This window comes from Xenopus laevis, chromosome 4S (assembly GCF_017654675.1).
Source record: "Xenopus laevis strain J_2021 chromosome 4S, Xenopus_laevis_v10.1, whole genome shotgun sequence".
In the NCBI taxonomy this organism is placed as follows: domain Eukaryota; kingdom Metazoa; phylum Chordata; class Amphibia; order Anura; family Pipidae; genus Xenopus; species Xenopus laevis.
Window position 1 is genome coordinate 78914541 of NC_054378.1, and position 18212 is coordinate 78932752.

Here is an 18212-nt window from a genome sequence, read left to right on the forward strand (position 1 = left end):
AAGTCTTTTTTCAGTTACTTTCCTTTTTTATTTATTACTTGAAGTCTAAAGTTCATTGTTCCTGTCCCTGGTGTTTCAGTCTGGCAGCTCAGTGATCCACGTGCAGATTCTGATCTGTTACATTTAATTGTAGCAATTTTTACAATTTGCTACATTTAATAGATACTGTACATTTCTCATGTGCATCTATGGAATATTATCAACTATTGTATCAATTCTAACAGCTGTCTTTAATGATTCTTATTGGGTTTACTTAATTTACATTTTTTAGTAGAATTAAGGTACGGTGATCCAAATTACAGAAAAAAAACCCTTAACTGAATTTCCCCAGGTCCAAAGAACCCCCTTTTTTTTTTTTTTTTTTTGCAGTTTTATGGTCTTCATACTTCTGCCTTTACTATTTCTAGATCTACTGGATTTAAAACCATCCTCCAAAACAATACCAGTATGACAGGCTTTTATGTAATTCAGTGCAGGTTTAGTAACTGGCAAGAGTATATAATCAACAGGGAAAATTATTTAAAGAACTTCAAATCCCCTGAAAAACTAGCAGAATGTGTTTGCAGTCTAAGGAATAAATAACCACACAGGCTGAGATTAATTGATACTGCGCCACAGCAGGAAAGTAGCCACAAGTACTGCATGAAGTACAGAAAGTGAATCATGTATATTGCACTCCACTGGGAAATTGACCCACAGGATTTGATCTCCCTCAGCATTAAAATATCACAGGCAAAACGGAAACTGACTTGCAGAGATTGCACTTAACATTGACATTAGCCACCACGGCTTCCATTGCACAACATTCATCTGAACAGACATATAATCACATAATGCAATAGCATGTATTTATTTATCTTAGTTATAGCTATTAACAAAACGGGGATTTCCTATCATGATTCTTAAGGAAAAAATTTTGATTGTCTTAAGTAGTCCGTAACAACAATAAATGAAAGGGTTGGTGTTTACATGCATGTTTTGTTTCTCTGCAACTCTAATAACATGTATTAATTTAATAGAATTAATATTAATAAGCTTCTTTGTAACCATTGGGGCAACTGTTTATGTTTCAATAAGATGTAGGACCCTTATTTGCATTGCAGGTAACAGATAAGCTGTTAAGAACACAATGGTTTTAGAACATTAGGGCAGATAAATACAGGTCAAATATGATTTGTGTCTCTGTATAGGATATGCCTCCGGTATAGGATAAAGACCCTTGTTTAAAAAATGTCTATTGTTTGCAAAAATATGATATTCAGGTGTTGATAAATCAGATTTAACCTTTAAATATAATTAACATATATTCACCTTATGGGATTATGGTGGCAAAACAATCCTGTTGGGCTTATTTGCTTATATGACTGCAGTATTGTCATTCATTTCTTCAGCACACTTCCTGGCATTATCCTACCATAATTAGGTGATGTAGTAAGTCTTTGAAGCCAGATGAAGTGTTTGTCCATGTATTGTAGGCACCAAGAAGAATCCAACTTGCAAAACAGATACTAAAGGTTTTGACACAGACAGCCCAGCTCAAAACTGCCTGAAAGGTTTCCCAAATTAGGAAAACCAGACAGGACTCTGTTAGATGGCCAATCACTATGTCATAATCACATCACAGATTCCTCCTTTAACATCACCTGCCAAGCCCTTGTGACATCACTGCCCACACCCTGCCTGGTCTCAGTACAGCACAAAGGTGTCAACCCTATGTTAAACAGGCCTCTACAGCAAGGTATAAGGTATATATATAAGGTATTCTCAAGTATGAAGAGGAAGATGCACAGTTAGGGTTGAATGAATCCCCTAACTCTTTAGTTCCAATGTGGTTAAAGTGTGTAATGTATATTGCTAAAACTAAAATCAACATTAAAAAAGGGGGCTTTTTTTTCCAATAAATAGTACCAAAAATAATGACCCCCCCCCCAATAAAAGTTAATCCAAAATAATGGGAAAAGGGAGCAACACTGGCTATACCACCAACTTATAGTTGGTAAACAAGGGCAGTATTTTTTGAAAACACTATAATTTCCCCTTGCTTAGTTAAAAAGCAACAGACTGTTGACGGGAACATGAAATCGTATGATTAATTTGTCAGGAGTACTTTATTTAAGTAAATGGATTTCTCTTGCATTGCTTGTATGGTTTCTCCCAGATCAATGTTAGTACAGATGGAGCAGATATGTCATATCAGCACCACATTTCAGAGTATCCATTTCAACAGAAATAGTGTAGCAATGATCTTTTTAAAAAAAAGTAGGCATTGTAGAACACAGTGGGCCATATCAACCAAATGCTCCATGCGTAAATTGCGCCTTGGGCATTTGTCTTGTTTTCCATAAATTATTGAAATATATTCAGTAGCAATGTAAACTACAGTGACAATTGCTAAACATATTTATTGTAAGTGGCTTCCAGCTTTTTTTACTCCACCATCAACCCCCTTCTCCCTTATAATTACGCCTGTGTTGACGAGAAACAACCTGTTCAGTTTTGAACTAATGGGACCGATTCTCCCAGTCACCCTACAGGTATGGTTAATTTGCTCATACGTGTTCACACTAAGCTAATTTTTGGATATAGAAGGGTATTGATGTATAATATTGATTTTACTCTAGGAATACAATGGAATTCAGCCTGATCTAGAGGCATGGTAGACACAGATCAGGAGGTACTGTATACAAGTATGGGACCTGCTGTCCAGAATGCTTGGGACCAGGAATTTGGATTACCATAAACCCAATAGGATAGCTTTGCCTCCAATAAGGATTAAGTTTATTTTAGCTGAGATAAAGTACAAGATACTGTTGTATTATTACAGGAAAAAAGGAAACCATTTTTAAAAACATAGGAATTATTTGATTATAATGGAGTCTATGGAAAATGGTCTTCCCATAATTTGGAGCTTTCTGGATAAAGGGTTTCCAGATAAGGGATACCATACCTGTACTAATAACAAACATTGTATTACCTGACAACCTTGGACCGATACCCATGTTAGTGCTTGAGTTTCTGGGAAGCACCTGCAAATATTCCAAACACCTAATGGGTTATTTAAGAACAGGAAAGCAGGATGCCAAATACGAAAAATGGGTGCAGTTCAATCTCTATCCTCTGAATGAATTGCAGCACATAGGCATGCCTCCTCCTGCCCCCTACAATCATCTGCCTGGTACAAGGAGCTGAGTACAGATAGATCCTGAGCAGAATAACAAAGGATATACTAAAGGGAACATTTGTGCCACCTTAGTGCATTTCTGTATATTCGTTGTTAACATAAGGAAGCATTTATATTGCTGCTTATGTAAGGTCTATTTTTTTTGCTGTTATATTCACACCTTATGAAGGTGCTTCTTAAGTCAAAATGTGATGCTTTGCTTGCTTTATTTTCTTTAGCAAACTCGTGCATATAATGCTCATGGAGTTGAAAGCTGAGTCGTTTATCCTTATCTCCTAAATTGCAATCACAGTGCCAACTTTTCCCTTTGAAAATATAGATATTAAAATTGCTGTATCTTTTTCCTGCACAGCTTTTAATTACAGCCATTTTTCCTCAATACTTCATAATTTTCACTAGCGTAATTATAATTAATGAAGTGTCAATTTATCGTCTTATACTGCCGCTGACTGATGCTGTATTTATGGCCTATTCTCTTTGTAATGATTGATTTATAGAATTTAGCTAAAGTAGCTTGTTAGGATGTAGGCGCAGAGGCCTTCATTCTACTGCTTTATCAACTGGTGACCTTGTCCATGTCATTTTAATGTTAGAATGATATAAATTCAGAAAATAAGCACATGATGTTTTGTATTCACTTACTGAAAATATTCTGTGGCTACATGCATTACTAAGTGCTTTAACCAAGGGATTGGACTATTCTCCAGTAGATATTCTGGATTCCTGTTATGAAAAATCAACATTTACTAAATTATTAAAGCTATAAATGAGTCTGCGGTATATTTTGACTTTTGACTTAATATTCAATAAGAGATGCACACATACATGTATATATTTTATTCATTCCAATTTCTATTAAATGGTTTGTATACATTTAGTTGAGTCACAGGGCATAGAAATTATTTACATCTCATATCCAGTCACTTATTAAATCATGTCACTTCCACCTAAGGAACATATCCAAAATACGATCATTTATCACCCAAGACGCTGCCAAAATTCTTATTCACTCTCTCATCATATCGCGTCTAGACTACTGTAACTCTCTTTTAATTGGCCTCCCCCTCCAGAGACTGTCACCTCTCCAGTCCATAATGAACACTGCTGCCAGGCTCGGACACCTCAGCAACCGCTCCTCCTCTGCCTCGCCATTCTGTCAATCCCTGCACTGGCTTCCATTACCTTTCAGAATCAAATTACTGACACTGACTTTCAAAGCACTTCATAACTCTGCCCCACCCTACATCTCTGAACTCATCTCTATATACTCACCCACTCGCTTACTACGCTCCTCTACTGACCTACTACTCAACTCTTCTCTCATTACCTCCTCACATGCTCGCATTCAAGACTTTGCAAGGGCTGCACCCCTCCTCTGGAACGCTCTCCCACGGTCTGTCCGACTTTCTCCCAACCTTTCTGCTTTCAAGAAATCTCTGAAAACGCACTTCTTTCGAGAAGCCTACCCTCACTCTGCTTAACTACCAAACGCAACACCACATACAATACCACATTTCTCACCCACTTAATTCGATCTTGCCCACTCCCACACCTTGTGTATTACTCCCTTCCCTTTAGACTGTATGCCTATGCATAGGGCCTTCCTCACCTTTTTGTACCTGTATTGATTGTGATGTTTGTTACTCCATATATTCTATGTATGTAATTCATGTGATGTAGTTGTATAATCACATTTACTTTACAGTGCTACGCAATATGTTGGCGCTATATAAATACGTGTTAATAATAATAATATTTATTTATTATTTATTTATCAACCCAAATCTTACACTTTAGGGCTAATTGACTTATTTGGTGGCAAATTGCCAACAATAGACACAAAATGACAATTTAACTCACTCTTCTCCTTGTACCCCTGAGTTGTGTCATCTTCTTGTTCTCCACTCCTGAAAGTGTAAAGTATAAAATACAGCAAATAAAATCTTTGGTTGATATTTGTGTGTTAAAATACTAGAGAGTCTTATCTTTTTCATGCATCGTACTGGTGAAATTTGAATCTCCATACTGCCTTCTGCTAAAAATCATTTAACCATACAATAAAACCCAATAGGATTGTTTTGCCACAAATATGAATTCATGCAGCTTAATTAGGATCAAGCACAATGTTCTGTTTTATTATTGAAGAGGGAAAAAATAATTTTAAAAAGTTAGAATTATTTGCTTAAGATGGATAATTCAGAGCTTTCTGGATAATGGGTTTTCAGATGAGGCATCCCATACCTGTGCTAAGAATGATTCTGGAACCAGTTCAATCTCTCATAACTCTGTTGCTCGATACTCTTTTGCAAAGACTGGGACGTTACTTATTTCTTTTAATTTGGCTAGTTGTTTTCCTTCCAACAAGGCCAAGATTCAACAATGTACATAGCAAATGTTATACACAAATACAGCTATAGGATCCATTTTACAGAAAGCTCTGAACTTCCTTCATCATTTCTTTACTCCTAGTGTCTTAGGCTTATAGATAATGAGGAGCTTGTTACATGGGGGAATAAAAAGGAGGAAAAGCCCCATTACTCCACTTAAACAATACAAAAGCATGTCCATCTTTACTAATATGACTCCTAAGCAACAGTTTACTTTATATTATTTATATTTGCAATGTGATAAAAAAAATGTAAAAACAGAATGACAGCAATATGTACAGGAGCACTTGATGTCTGTGCAGCCTTCACAATTGATATTATTTACAACCTTCAGAATCACTGACTCAGCCAGCAGGACAGGAACCAGTAGATATGCAAAAGTGATTTTTAATATAGGATAAATCTTAAACGTCATCTAAATAAAAAATAAAATCATTGATGGCTTTTGAGTGTTTTAAAGGAATGACAATATAATGTAGTGTTGCCCTGCACTGGTACAACTGGTGTGTTTGCTTCAGAAACACAACTATAGTTTATATAAACAAGCTGCTGTGTAGCCATGGCGGCAGCCAGTCAAGCATAGGATACACAGTAGAGAACAGATAAGTTCTGAAGAATCCCATTGTGTACTTAAGAGCTTATCTGTTATCTGCTGTGTAACCTGTGCCTTTTCTCCCTTTTCAGCTTTGAATGACTATATAGAAACTGTATATAAAGACTGTATAGAAAATCATATAAACATTAAATAAACCCAATAGGCTGGTTTTGCATCAAATAAGGATTAATTATATCTTACTTTGGATCAAGTACAACGACTGTTTTATTATTATAGAGAAAAGGGAAATCATTTTTACAAATTTGGATTATTTGGATAAAATGGAGTCTATAGGAGACAGCCTTTCCATTATTCTGAGCTTATGGAATAACGGATTTCCAATAATCGATTCCATACCTGTACTTGTTTAGCATCAAGGCCTTTTTATTATTTGAGAGGCAATTGTGCATATAGCTTATACTTGGCCCTTGAAATAAATTGAATATATTTATATTTACTTAATATTTTACAGATCATGTTCTGATCACTTGTAGTACTACATGCCTCACAATATATACATCACTTCTCTCTGCTTATTGAAAAATATGTGAATTTTCTATGTTTGCACACAACACATCCCAATTAACATATACAATGTGTAGGCCAAGATTACATATAATATATGTGCCAATAAACCTTGCAATTTTATTGATGTTTCTGATCTTCTAGTACTCATTGCTATAGTTTGAGCTCTGTTAAAAGCTTTTAAGGTAACCTTTGTACTGTAGCAGTAGTAAAAGAATTCAACTGCCTTTTTAAATTTGACAAATCCATGCAATTAAAGCTTAGCAACAGACATTTGATAAAGTAAAAACCTGATTTAGCGGTTGATGGAAATGCGCCTTCAGCACTGATCAGATTATTAGTTGCAGTGCTTGTGCTAAAGGGGTTTGTTGAAAAAGCATGATTTAACCAATTTAATTCTAGAGAAAAATAGTGCTAATGGAACTTACTTTTTAAATTTGTGGGGAACATAAACATGTACAGTATATATATATATATCTATATCTATATATATCTATATATATATATATATATATATATATATATATATATTATTTGTTTGTTGATAGGGACTCAGTATAAAATGTCCCTTTTATTTATTTTGCTTTCTTAGGATCAATAATGCCATATAGTTACAATTTACTTGCTGTACATAGGTTTTCAACCCATATTAACCATGTACTGCAACTATATGTAAAGAAATTGTAACAACGTTTTCGGGCAAAACGCAAATTTTTAGTTTTTTGTTTTTTTTAAACTCAAATCTTTCAAGATTTATTAAAGCTCTAAGCAGCAAAACCCCAAATAAGAAAATCCTCCATCTCAGACCTGCCAATGTTGTGTATAAGTCAATGGCATAGGACCCTGTCCTATTTTGAAGTTTCTGTTGTCTGCGCTGGAATTAGGCCTGAAAATCTGACTTTTTCATAATTTTCGTGCAAAAATCCAAAAAAAAATCTAAAAATGATTCAGGAAAAACTCCAGGTTTCCGCTTGATTTTATTGAGTTCTTACCCAAACCAAATAATTTGAGCTTTTTTAATAATAAATGAGGTCAAATTGTGGATACATTTTGATAAATAACCCCCTTAAAGTTACAAGGGTAACTTTTTTTTATCCCAGTAAACTGCCGTCACCTTTTGCAAGTTAGGGGTTGCCAAATGGCTGCTAGTTTTGGACACCTACATGCCTCTCCCCAGTTGCCACTCATGAATACAGGGCTGCCTAATGCAGGGGAAATCTCTGCACCCTCTGCTCAAATAACTGCTGGGACTAAAGTCAATGTTCCTGTGATAATCCATGATAATAAGTCTTACTAATAATAAGGATTACTAGATGTGTAAAATAAGTCAACTCCTTTTCGTCCCAAACTCAGCGTTATCTGCACTATAACCTAAACTCCAATATGGATTAAGGCTGGATAGAAGGAAACATTACTACTTTTTTGTTTCTCAGTCAACTTTTGTAAAGAGCAGGTATGGTGGGGCTGGAGGCAGCTTGGGGAGACATTAAGGGGCTGATTCACTAAGGGTCGAATATCGAGGGTTAATTAACCCTCGATATTCGACTGGGAATTGAAATCCTTCGACTTCGAAGTCGAAGGATTTAGCGCAGATAGTACAATCGAACGATCGACGGATAATTCCTTCGATCGAACGATTAAATCAAATCAAACGATTCGAAGGATTTAAATCCAACGATCTAAGGAATATCTTTCGATCAAAAAAAGTTAGCAAAGCCTATGGGGACCTTCCCCATAGGCTAACATTGACTTCGGTAGCTTTTAGATGGCGAACTAGGGGGTCAAAGTTTTTTTTAAAGAGACAGTACTTCGACTATCGAATGGTTGAATAGTCGAACGATTTTTACTTCGAATCCTTCGATTCGAAGTCGTAGTCGAAGGTCGAAGTAGCCCATTCGATGGTCGAAGTAGCCCAAAAAAAACTTCGAAATTCGAAGTTTTTTTACTTTGAATCCTTCACTCGAAGTTAGTGGATCGGCCCCTAAATATAAATGTACATTGGCCCTTTAAACAACATTTTCCCAAAATTAGCATCAGTGTGTACTATATCATCTGATTGTAAAAGCAACACAAAGTAAAAAAAAAAATATATCACAGCAGTTATAAAATTATATGTATGTGAGACATTCCAACTTATTTCATCGAATGCATTTTGGACGAAATAGATTGCATCCTCTAAACTAAAACTGTACTTGCTCGTATTGGTGCAGTTTATGTAAGGAGTTTGCAATTAATAGTATTGTATGGTAAAGTCAAGCATTCACTCTGTATTCATGAGTATTTGGTTACCAGATATTACAGTTTAATGTGGGCCAAAATTAAAATTCAAGTTCATTTTCAGCACAGTTATTACGGCAGCCCCCCAAACCTAATGCTACTAAAATGAATTAAACAACTTTAATGGTGGACAAACAATATATATATATATATATATATATATATTATATTATATGAGGAGCATATATTCTAATAGATCCTAAAAGCAAAAAACAATGTAAGTAACAATATATAAGTGTTGCACTTTCACTTCTATTTATCTAAACATCGTATCAATATTATTCTCATAGGGTGATTTGTAGTGATGGGTGAATTTATTCGCCAGGCGCGAATTCGCTGCGAATTTGCGCGATTCGCCGCCAGCGAATAAATTCGCGAAACGCCCGCGAAAATTCGCGGAAAAAATTAGCCGGCGTCAAAAACGGGCGCCGGCGTCGGAAAAACGACCGCCGGCATCAAAAACGGGCGCTGGCATCAAAAACGGGCGCTGGCGTCAAAAACGAGACGCCGGCGGCGTTTCGCGAATTTTTCGCCGTTTTGCGAAATTCGCAAATTTTTCGGCGAAGCGAAACGGCGCAAATTCGCCCATCACTAGTGATTTGAGGATAATCAATTGTTATATCTGTAAATATATGTAAGATGGCCTTGGGAAACACTATGAATGCTGATTTTTAAACTCTAAATGAATTCCACAGAACAACAATGTGTGCCTATTTTTAATTGCAAACGGTAATACATAGCTGGTCAGCTGAAAATATTGAGAGTTTGTACAGTTCCTTATAAGGCCTGCATAATACCTTATCCAGTGTTATATTTACCGCACCCTCACCTTCTCCACTTTCCTGCACTGGTGGTGCTGGTTCACCGCAGGCCCGGCAAGGCCCCTCAACAAATTGCAGTATAATCACGGCTCCGCACACACTTCATAATCAGCAGGTTATTTATTGTTATTTTCACCACACATCAACGTTTCGGGGGGTTTTCACCTGATGAAGGGTGGTGAAAACCCCCCGAAACGTTGATGTGTGGTGAAAATAACAATAAATAACCTGCTGATTATGAAGTGTGTGCGGAGCCGTGATTATACTGCAATCTGCATAATACCTTAGCCACATGGTACATGGAAGCTATGGGAATTCATGTGCATTCAATAAAACCGTTCAATCACATCGGTGTTGTTCTGGTCATGGCAGGGTAGAAAGCTGTTATATGTAACTGCAGGTTGGAATCAATATATTTGCTTACTTTTTCATATAGCACTCCTTGGTTAGAGATAATAGGTCTACTAGGAGAGCTCTTGTCCTTTCAGGTGCTCCTTGGGGAGCATTTAAAACATATTGAGATCAGAAAGGTTTTGTAGCAGGGATTTATATTTCGTTTCTGCTAATAATGCAAGTGCTTGTTGCCTCAGAGAGAAGCTGTTATGTCTGCAGAAGCACATTGGTCGTCCACTTTAAGTTGCTTAGCTTTCAGAAGAGTACATGTATTTATTTATCTTCAGCTTTTAGTGCTTATTGTGCATAAAAGCTCAGTTTAGTAGTCTTTTTGTTTTATAGTAGTATTCTTTTAGAATTTCAAGGCAATAAATATTTTTTTGCTTAATAAAAGAAAACATAATTCTAAGCAATTTTAAAGTATACTGTACATTCATTACACATTTTCTATGGTTTGTAAGTTATTTGTATATGTAAAAGCAGCATGTCTGTCCCTTTCTATTTTCTGCCCTGAATCTAGGGCCAGAAGATGCAGATGATTACGGATTCTTCTCAGCTGGAGAATCAGTTGCCCTGCTGCTCCCCTTGTCTTCAGAAGGTACGGTGGATTTTGGCACAAAATGTCATGTTTCGCCTCTGAAATCCACCATTCCTGCTCCCATGTGGAGACAATGCTTTTCGAGTGCAGGGAGTGGAAATGCAGGCCGAGATCCACAATCACCTGGCCCTAACTTGATGGCTCAGACCAGGGGTCCCCAACCACTGGGCCGCAGCCCAGCCACCGAGCCTAGCCTGCAACTAACGCTGGCACGCCTAATTGGACGAGCAGTTGCCACTGATCCCCCTTCCGACCCCCCTTCTGAACCCACTTCAGACCCCCCCCCTCTCATCCCCTCCCGAACCCCAACCCCCCTCTCCCCCACTGTCCTTACAAAAAAAATGTCATCAACACCAGTTCCTGGGCCAAAAAAGGTTGGGGACCGTTGGCTCAGACAGTTGAAACAACCCAAGACAAGGCAGCTGATTAACGATTTGAAGGATTTTAATCCATCGATCGAACGATTTTCCTTCGATCAGAAATTACTTAGAAAGCTTATGGGGAAGGTCCGATAGGCTAACATTAGTGCTCAGTAGGTACTCCCAAGTATGCAACCCAAGAATGAAAGGCTACTCGCACACAAGGCTCCTCCAAACTGGTACTAGCCCCTATGGTTGTATATGCTAATTTTTTATTAGCATTATAAAACATAGGGGTTAGTCCCCTTTTGAAAGAGCCTGGTGTGCTGGTAGCCTTTAGTCCTTGGTTGGGAGTCTCAGTTTAAACAAGAACTTCCTGTTGTCAAACAAAATATGATGAATTTGTGAGCTACCTAAAGGCTTATTAATTCCATTAATTTGCAATAGAAGTAGTTCTGGTTATTGTTGCACCTTTATAAGTAATTGGTTCATCAGTAAAATAAGAACTGTATTCAAAAAGTGTGACCCCGGCTTTATTTAGTAAAGACAGTAAATGGATGACCAAAACAAACAATACTGTGTACTGTTCTCTAGTGAATTTCCCTTTAATCACAAGTCATTTTCATATAACAATGGAAAGCAAAATAAACATCATTGATTTTGTTATCGTGTAGCTGCAGTCCATTACTTTATGTCACATAACATGCTCTTAAATTGTGCTAAAATACCATAGTGAGTGTTGTAGTACTTTGTGTCAGGAAATCTGTCAGGAGTGTGAATGTGAGTCTATAAATGCTGTTCTAGGTGTCAAGAGAAAAACTATTACATCTATTAGCCTTTTGCAAAAAAAGAATATATATATATATATATATCAGTATATGGAGTATAAATGTTTGTTTTAGTTGGTTCTAAACTAAACTAATTATGTCTGGTTTGAAACAAATCAAAACAACTTTAATATAATAAATGATTTGCTTCCAGTCAACTATTTTCCTTTCCTTCTCTGAAAGAAATCAGACCTTGATCTTAATCAAATTGTAAGCTTGATAGTAATTAATGGACTACATTGATCATGCCATTGTCTAAATCTAAACTAAGGAAGCGGCGTTGTGTTTGCAAGGTAGCCTCAGGTTATTTTGTGCTGAAACAACGGGTTTGCTTGTTACTTGTTTCATTGAATGCACTTCAGAATAACCATGTGCACCCTTGAGCGCAAACTACTTGTATCAGGAGAAAGGTCAAAAAACAGGTCTCTAGGGTGGTCATTAGCAGTAAGATCATATAAACACCAGATAAAAAAGGCAAGCAAGGAGGGTCTGTATAACATTCAGGTATGAAGTTACAGGTGTAAGTATTACATGCCATGTCTAAAGCATATCTCGTATGTCATACCTTTCAAAAGACAAATAAAATCAATATTTAAACCTATTTGTATTTTTAATGTTGAAAACCATTACTAAAACAGTTTGTTGTGTTGAATGTGTTTTGAGCAATCATGATGGTTTAGGTTTATACAGAGTGCAGACAAGTTATCCTATTGATTTGATATTTCTGATTCAAAAGAGCTTTGTTCTAAGATAGATATTATTTCTAAGATAGGGTTTCTAACTCAGCTGGGGAGTATAAATCAAAAGGTTATATCAGTTTTAAAATATGCCCTCTTACTCGTTTTCACAAACACTGATTTGTCTAATCTACCGATAAAGTATTTATTTGTGTGTGATGAAGATGTTGCAGAGTATTAACACCTACCAGTCAGCATGTATTTATGTATGAACACTGACAGTGTTGACAATCACATATAAACTAGCACCTTGGATTCTTATGAGATGTTTGTAAATATTGATGCTGCTCTGCTTTACCATATCCATCAAAATAAATTGTATAAAGTGTTATCTCATAGCAAGTATCAATGATTTTTCATACACCCTACATACATTTTTAATCTGAACACCCTCATCTGAGAATGTCAACAGTCATCATGCTGTTTAAAGGGATACTGCCATGGGAAAAAAAAATTTTTTTCAAAATGAATCAGTTAATAGTGCTGCTCCAGCAGAATTCTGCACTGAAATCCATTTCTCAAAAGAGCAAACAGATTTTTTTATATTCAATTTTGAAATCTGACATGGGGCTAGACATTTTGCCAATTTCCCAGCTGCCCCATGTCATGTGACTTGTGCTCTGATAAACTTCAATCACTCTTTACTGCTGTACTGCTAGTTGGAGTGATTATCACCCCCTCCCTTTTCCCCCCCAGCAGCCAAATAAAAGAACAATGGGAAGGTAACCAGATAACAGCTCCCTAACACAAGATAACAACTGCCTGGTAGATTTAAGAACAACACTCAATAGTAAAAACCCATGTCTCACTGAGACACATTCAGTTACATTGAGAAGGAAAAACAGCAGCCTGCCAGAAAGCATTTCTCTCCTGAAGTGCAGGCACAAGTCACATGACATGGGGCAGCTGGGAAATTGACAAAATGTCTAGCCCCATGTCAGATTTCAAAATTTAATATAAAAAAATCTGTTTGCTCTTTTGAGAAATGGATTTCAGTGCAGAATTCTGCTGGAGCTGCACTATTAACTGATTCATTTTGGGGAAAAATTTTTTTCCCATGACAGTATCCCTTTAAGGACTACCTTAATATATCCACAGTGGGCTGCAAACAAATCCCCTTTAATCTAGAAGCTGACTATCTAAGAAGTCTCTGTCTTCCTTTACAAAAGGTGGTGAGCGTAAGGGATGCAAGGAGGTAGCCCATGGCAATCCACATTCATGTCCCTTTGTTAAAAGGAGTGCCTGGGAGCACAAGGTGCATTGGGAGACACAGGGTTCCTTTAAAATGCAATTAGTGTCTTGTACCTACATACAGTACATCATAGAAAGAGTAATTTAATCTCTGCAACTGCATACATTTTTTTAAAAAAATGTTTTTTTCATTTGCAAATGTATAATCGTAAAATACAACTGCCATGCCAACACATCAAAGTAACCCCCAAGCTATCTCACTGCAGTTCTAGGAGCATTGGGGCTCATTTATAAACTTTGCACAGGGCAGGATAGTTCACACAGTAAACATATTTGCCCTGCGCATGGTTACACTGCATTTATAAAGTTGGATAAGCGTGTTATATTTAATGTGCAAACAGAATTGCAATTTTCTTTTCACACTGTGAATGGCCAAATACGTAAAAAATTGCATTTGCGGATATTTATCCGCACACTCTGCATTTGAGTTCACACAGTGGCAGCACTCACGCAAACACCCATCTTATTTTGCTAGCCATTTACGAAACGTTGTGCCCAATGTGAATTTGCAAAAAACGGACATAGTAGTGCAATATTTTAGTGTTCATGCAAATACAACCATTTGCAAATAAATATGCTCTATGCAAACTTTATAAATGACCACCAGTGTCTCCTGATTAAAGCTTTGGTCTCACAGGTCTATCCACCCACCCATAATGTACAGGGAAGTGATTCATGAGACAAACTTCAATCCTCAAAGGCATAAAGCCACCGTTAAAAGGACTGATGGGGGGGTGCTATAACCACATAGAAGTTTAGCTTGCATCCAGCAGAATAACACTGCTAAAAACAAAACAAAAGGTCGTGGGAGCACTCCTAGCCTAAGTAAAATACAAGTAAAGTATAAGGGAATTGCAACTCATCTGGTCAAATTCACTACAAATTTATATTTTTGCATTAAAGTTATTCTTAAAGGTTAAAAAGAAAGTCAAACATCACTGTGAAACAATACTGCAATAAATACAGTATATACAGGTACAAAGATTAAGTGCCATGTTTTAAGAGACACAGAAGTTCCCCCTCACCCATAGAGCTTACCGGCACAAACAGGAGGGTATCAAATAATTACTGCAGGTCAATTACTCTATAAGATCTTGGCCTAGGAGTTAACAGCAAATTAAAAGAACAACTGGATCCCCATCAGGCAACCTCATTAACTTCTTCTATCATAAGGGAACAACAGTCTTGATGTCTTCTATTCATTGCAACAAGAAATAAGACATATCTGCAAATAAACAGAATATGTTACCATTGAATAGTCTACCCCAAATATTTCTTATTCATCTAGCAATAACAACTATGAAGAAAACCACAGACCATAGTATATGATCATACTATCTAACCTAATCCTTTTCCTATTCCTTGTCTCTCTCAGCCGGAGAAAGCTCCCCTTACTCCTAACCATTCATAAATACCAATTTATCATTGTCATCGCATCAACCAAATTAACTTCTACTCTGACATGAATAAAGCAATATCTATTCACTACCATCATTACTCCTACACTTTCTCTGAAATGTTCATTTAGTAATAGAAAGAACTCTATTATTCAATCTATTTTATTTAAACAGCTTCAGGATATAGACCCATTTTCAGTTAACGCTGATATATATATATATATATTTTTAATCTAATAGTGCCCGTGGAGAATAAACTGTCTTTACAGACATAAGCTGACGGTGTGCTGTGAACTTCAAATAAGTGGCGTCACATGTAGTCTGGGCTAAACAATATTGAGGGAACATATGAGCCATCTTTAGAATACGATAAAGTGCTCAGATGTGCCATATATTAAAACATATAATTCATTACAGGATACACGAAAACAATCTGCTTCGTAATGTGTATTGATGAATCACAATTTATTCAGAAACAATTTGCTGTTTTACTTCCTGATGAAGGTGTCATATACCATGTGACCAGCTGATAAAATACGTTATTCCATTAGTACGATAAATGTATCACTTAGAAATAGAAAATGGGAAACGACATAGAATGTATAGCCCTTTACCATTGCATTATTCATGAATAATGGTAACCCTGCTTTTAAATAAGGCTCTTAGGTTTCTCTAGGGCTAAATGAAATAAGAGAACATATTTCACCCACTTCAAAACGTAGAACTTTAAAATCGGTGACTACTATGTTTGTGATTTAAGGCCACTCATTATTCATATCATGCATTGACTATTGTCACCTCCAGTTGGCCTGCTACTCACATGTTTTATCCTCTCTACTATTCGTCCAGAATACAGTTGTAAGACTCACCTGTAAAAACCACCTCTGCTGCACCTCTGCTCAAATCCCTGCACTGGTTGCCATTACATTCTCACATCAAATTAAAACTCCTGACATTCACCTTGAAAAAGCTCAGGAACACCTTATACCTTACATTTCAAGCCTCATCTCTGGATACTCTCCAAATCGACTCTGCTAATGACCCTAGACTTTCCTCCTCCATAGTATCCACCTCACATGGACACCTACTGGACTTCACCACAGCAACGCCCCACCTGCTGAGTTTTCCCTTATAAACACCTCTTCTGTGACACTTACACACTTACCCGATACCGTCGAACATTTCCTTTACAACTGTTCAACTTCTGTACATCACATTCTCCTGGGCCATTATCTAACTAACAGCCATAAACCAAGAAACACTCTTTCCCCCTATAGCTACACATTTATTTTGTGTCCAACTTATACTACCCCTATCGATTGCAAACTCTTGTGGGCAGAGTCTTTTACTACCTAACGGGTCAGATTGTTAGTTATTCTGTATCCTTATGTAAAGCACTATTGAATATGTTGGTGCTTTATGAATTTGTATCTTTACATTTACACACCATTTTCATAATTTCTTGATCTCCATCACAAAACTGACAATGTCGTTGCTTCATTTTTTCCTTATCTGTTATATTCTAAAGCTAAACTGTACAAGTATACTTTATATTTTCTAAAACGCAAATTAAAGTCGTTTGGGGGAAGAATTGCTTTTAGGAAATGTTATGGTCTCTTTTGTGCTTGCTTAGGGAAGTGTATTCAAATGGTTAAGTTGCCTTTCTTTTCCTAACAAAGCAGCAGTTCTGTCATCCCTTATGGATGCCTTTCAAGCTGTCTTCATTAGAGAGCATATAGAAAACAGTTCTCTAAGAATCTGTTTGAAACCCATTATTTATGTCAATTCCGGACTTTGAGAACTTAACACGATTAACTGTTTATGCGCTAAACAACACAGACTCTACGGCACAAATGTACCTGCGTGTCAGCATTGTATATTCTACATTTCTTACTTTGTCTTTGATCTATGATACCCTGTGTATTTACTAGCACTGCACAGTACAGCTTAGATCAAACAAAAAGCTGGCATGGAAAAAGTTAATTAGCAGAGTGACTGAGATGATAAAAGCCTAGAAAGGCAAAGGAAACAATTCCGCAATAGATTAAAATGTGTCATTAATTGTAAGACAAACTGATGTATTTTAGAACAGCACACTGCTCAGTGCTAATTAGAAGCATGGAAAAATAGATGTATTTATTTATTTTTAAAAGGCGTAATTTTATAATGATAACCATTTTTCATGATATCCATTTTTACAGCTGAACTACCTTTCTGATCTTTCTGGTCACTGGGTTCTTTCATTATCTTCCCAGCCCCGTGCCATTGACAACACCTTTTCGCCATGCTAACCACTAACAAAACCATTTCTCTTGATTTTTTTCCTAATCTACAGATTTCCTCCATGCAAACATCAATAATCAACTATTAATTGACAGGATAGAATTCCAAACTGACCTTAATTCTGTGAAGTTACAAATGCAACAATTAATATTCTGTAGCCTAATTATATCCACATATAATCAGTTCCAACATCAGATTACTCCCGGAACATGCAGAAACATAACACAAAACTAACCACAATTACATTACATTGCAAAGTCATCTTAAGATGGAGGTCTTACACTAAGAAAAAAAATCATACTTTAATAATCAATTCCCTTTTATCCAAACCACAAAGCCTTTTTTGCCACATTCAACTTCTTACTTTCCCCACCCCTTCCCTATTGATCCATCAATTCACAAAAAATGGACTATTTTACTGACTAATATAAAACTCTATCTTGCTCTCTTCCCAAATGTACCCTTAATCAGGCCCGGATTTGCGGCAAGGCCGCATAGGCCCGGGCCTAGGGCGGCAAAAAAATAGGGGCGGCATGCCGCCCAGCCGCATTATGGGGATGTGTGCGTCCCCATGCAATTAC